The sequence below is a fragment of the Ictidomys tridecemlineatus genome, chromosome X (genome assembly GCF_052094955.1).
Source record: "Ictidomys tridecemlineatus isolate mIctTri1 chromosome X, mIctTri1.hap1, whole genome shotgun sequence".
Classification (NCBI taxonomy): domain Eukaryota; kingdom Metazoa; phylum Chordata; class Mammalia; order Rodentia; family Sciuridae; genus Ictidomys; species Ictidomys tridecemlineatus.
The window spans coordinates 17,911,514-17,916,238 of NC_135493.1; positions in this window are offsets into that span (position 1 = coordinate 17,911,514).

Genomic DNA, 4,725 nt, shown 5'->3' on the forward strand with positions numbered 1-4,725 from the left:
ATGTGCAAGGATTTCATTAGGGGAAATGCTGGTATAGAAGAAAATGGAGAGGAAGCCAGAGAAGGCTAAGAGGGCCACCAGACTAAGATGTAAATTTGACCCCTGGTGACGGTGGAGGAAAGAAAGATTGGGTGGGAACATCCTAGACTCTCATACAATTGAAGAAAGGTTTGATAAGGCCAAGTCCTTGAGCCACACTGTTTGTATCTTCCCACAAAAAACCCACCTCAGTGTCCCTGCTGTGCTCATTCCCTTTACTAGGAACAGCTCATGGGAAGTACAGCCTTGTGCAAACACAGTGATGAATTTCAGAACATAGCATCTGGGGTCCCTGATCCGGCAAAGCTCCCTTTAGATCTGTGATACTCAACCAGCTGATTTTGTCCCCCCAGAGTCTAACAGAGCCCCTTTGAAATTACAATTCATAATCTCCCCCAATTAAACTGAGGAATTGACCCCAAAGCCTTGGGAAGGCACCAGAAAGTGTTGAAAAATTGGAATTGTAACATTCTCTGGCTAGCACAGTCTAGCTAAATCTACAGATGTATATTTCCTGTCTTTTGTCCCATGGTACCCCCTTTCCTCTTAACAAAGCTGTTCACACAAAGCTGAACCCCCCCCAAAGATGGAGGCTTGAGATTTTTTTTTAAAAGTTGCCTCTACCCTCCCGAGGGCCAGCTTTGAATAAATTGTTTTCATCTACCAACTCTGTCTCCCAAGCTGTAGAAGCTTGGATTCTGGCAACATCTGGAAACATTTTTAGTTGTCACAAGTAGGGGGAATGTGTTCTTGATATGTAATGAGTAGGGGCCTGGATACTGCTAAACATCCTACAATGCACAGGACAGCCTCTCACAACAAAGAATGATCTGGTCCAAAATATCAAAAGTGCTGAGGTTGAGACACCCTGCTGCAGTTGGAGGCCTACATTCTCATAGCCGCTACAGATTTCCCCCAGTTTTCATACTGCCTTGAACCAGTAAGCTTTCTCTGCCTTTCCCCCTTACACTCATTCTATTAGATGCCTCTTTTGCTTTCATAGCACTCTGCATCCACCCATTGTAGCACTTTTCAAAATGCTATAATCCCTCTGTGGATTGTGAGACCCTTGAAGGCAGGAACATTCTCTTGTGTTTCTTTTGTGTATCCTTTGCACCTAGCCTAAGAGCTGGTACTGAGTAAGTGCTTATTAAATGAATGAAGGCAAGTGAAGGTTTTGAGGCAGCTTAGTAGCAAATATTCAGTGTATGACAGGTTATAGCTTTCTTTTCAGGAACCATCAATCGTTTCAAGTCCCCTAACTCTCTACTTAACATCTACCAGTAAATCAAATTCCTTATTGGCATTTGCACTTGGGAGTCCCATAGTTACTCAAACTCAACATTTTAGTAATGAATTGCTTGATCCTTCCCAAGTCTGATTTTCTTCCTATTATCCTTGTATCTTTGTGGTTCCATAATTTATCCTATTATTGAAACTAAAAACTTGAAAGTCACACATTTTTCCTCACCCCCCCAACATCTTTGAATAACTTCTAGATGATTGCAAGAGTCTTTTACCTCATTACCCTCTTTCCAGTCTTGCTACATACACTCTTCAAATTTACACTTCTTTACACTAATGCCAGAATGACATTCCTAACACACATGCAAGAACGTTATCTTCTTGCTTGAAATCCTTCAAGGGCTCTTTGTGATCTTCAGGATAAAGTCCAAACTTCTTATCATGGCACACATGACATTTGTGACCTGGACCTGGCCTGACTCCCCAACCTCATTTCCAATCACCTTTGACTCTAAATGTTTCTCAATTGGAGGCAGTGTTCCCTCCACCCAGGAAGAGATGGAGCCATTTTTTGGTTGCTTCCTTTGGGAAGTAAAATACTATTGGCATTTGTGAGTAGAATTCAGGGATACTGCTGCAAAACATCGCACCATGCCCAGGATAGCTTCCCTTAAATGATTATCCTTCCTAAAATGTTAGCAGTAACTCTACCACTATCTAGACTTCCCCAGAAGCATCACATTAGTTGTACCTTTCTGTGCCTAAGATATGCTCAAAATGCCTTTCTCCCTCTTTCCCATCTGGCTGACTCCCACTTGCCCTTCAAAACCTCCATTTAATTCTCACCTCTTCTGGGAAGCCTGCCCTGACCTCTCTGTCTAAATTAGATGTCCCTCCTTTATGTTTCCATGGCCCCCGGGGCCTCCTTTCTCATAGCACTTATAGATACCATTGTAATTATTTTATTGTCTGTTCCCTGGAGAGTCCGATCTCCTTGACAACGGGGACCACAGTGATTCACCATTGTATTCTCTGTATTTGGCACATGGTATGTGTTTCAAAAAACATTATTACATGAATGAATAAACCGTATGACACATAAACAGCTGCTTAGACCTAAAAGACAGTAGAAGTTGTGGCTTGCCATTACTCTGATACTTAGTCTTTCTTTAGGGAGGGACATAAAATATTTACTATGACATTGAACCAGCCAATTGATTAAAAGTTGATCTAGAAAGGATTTATTCAACAATATTTTATTGGCTACCCACTCTTTTCCATACACTGGGCTAGACATTGAGAACCCAGCACTAAGAGAGATATAGTTTCAATTCCCAGCACCACACATACACACAAAAGAAAAAAAGACAGATATGGTCCCTGTGCCAGAGGACATACAAGACTGGCAAGTTCTACATATTTGACTGAAATCTAGTTAGTTTAAGTAGATCACCTTGGGGATCTCAGCTAAGGATCTGGAAAGAAAATCTATTAGAAAGTTAGAATGTTCTCTTGTCTGGTTTGACTTGCTTGCAGTAAATTGACCAGCTTGCAAATCCTTAGTGTAATAGGCATGTCCTTCCCCTGAGCAATGCAATGCAGCTAAACTTGTTCTATTTCTGTCCCTGACTCTCCAGATATAGGAAACACTCTATCTGTGAGGAAGAAAGAAGGTTACTGATCTGAATAAGCCGCAAAGTAAGTGGAGGCCACTGACTTCTTTAATTGACTTTGTATAAAGAAAATGAAAGCTCATTACGCATCTTGTCAGTTGCCCCACATCTCCAGAGCTGGGGCAGCAGTTGAATAAGGAAAAGCTCACTAGTGCAGAGTCAACATTTACAGACACAGTTAACATTAACTCTGTGTCATATGAGGCTTGAGCCTGTTATCTCTTCCTTCCTACGACTCTCTGAAACTCGACTACTAGACTGAGGTATCCAAATGCTAAGGGGTAAATTTCTACAGTTTTAAAAGTAGTCTATTCATATTTATGCAACTTATGTGAGTAGCTTTAGACTGAACCAATGCCTGGAAAAGACATATTTTGATCACAGTTGGAAAAGTGCTATATGGGAAAGATAAAATATTAAATACTGTTATGGTAGAAAATGGGAGAGATATTGTCCTTCCAATGCCCAGGGAAATTTCCAACTGAGATAAACTTAGGAGTTAATATAGGATCTTTGGGCAGCAGAGAAAACCCTCATTTTCATTCATTCACTCATTTAGCAAATGTTTATTGAGCAGTTATTATGATCCAGGTCCTTGGTATTAAAGATACAGCAGTGGAGTGGATTATTAGAGCAGAAAAAAAATCCCCACCTGATGAAGTTTACTTACTTCTGGGTAGGCATTTGGTGAACAAAGGTAAATGACTCTGCATCTGTGTGAGTGCCTACTCTGTTTACGATCAGCTTTCTGAGGAAGCTGTGGTAAATGGAGATGTTGGGTTTCTTTACAGATTCTGTAACACTGATTGGAGTGTTACTAGGTGCATGTATCCAATCATTGATGAAATTGCTTTGGCCCTTAGGTGCAGATTGCATTTTTCCCTAAACACCTACCTTGTCTTTCAGGACTTTAAGGCTATAAATAGAATCATTCTGATTTTCAGGATCCATAATTAAGCTCCTCTGTTTGCATGTACAAATCTTGAGGGTGCCCCTTGGGCATTTGGAGAGCATTTAGCCCACTCAGCAGACTGTGCAGCACAAGCCAAAGTGGCAGCAGGAGTGCATTCCATAAAAGCAGCTCTCTTCCTAGAGCTCATAATTAGAATGTGTTAACTACATCCTCTTTGCATCTGGTACACAGCGATTCAAGGGGGACAGAGGCAGAATGGAAATGGGACACATAAAAACGTTCTGCTATCCATAAAGGTAAGAAGTTGGTCTTTATTTTCACTTGTCCACTGGTAATCAGGAATTTTTTCCTGCATGGGTATTAGACACTTATGGAAGCTACACTCTTCACAGAGTGAGGAGTTGTATGTAAAATACTCATCACAGTTCCTGGTGCATCATGAGAGTTCAAAAAATAACAGCTATCACTATCATCATCATCATCATCATTATCACCATCATCATCATAGCACTTCACTGTCCTTACAGAGTATAAGGTATCATAGAAGAAAATGCATTACATTGAGAGTTAGGAGGTCAGGTCTGTGATCTGGTATGTCACAGCCTAGTCATGAGATTTGAGGGAAGGCCAGTTAAGACTGGGATCCTAATTAGAATAAGAAATACTCATGTTTGTATAAAATATGTCAAAATGGACAAGTGTTATGTTTAACTAAAAAGAACATAAAAGAGATTGGGATAACTCCCATGGAATGATAACAAGCTGAGTCTTTGGTGATATGGGCTAAAGAGGTGAAAGTGGAAGAGATCACGAATCAGATTAGGGCAAGGAAGGAAATTATTCTGTTGCATAGCA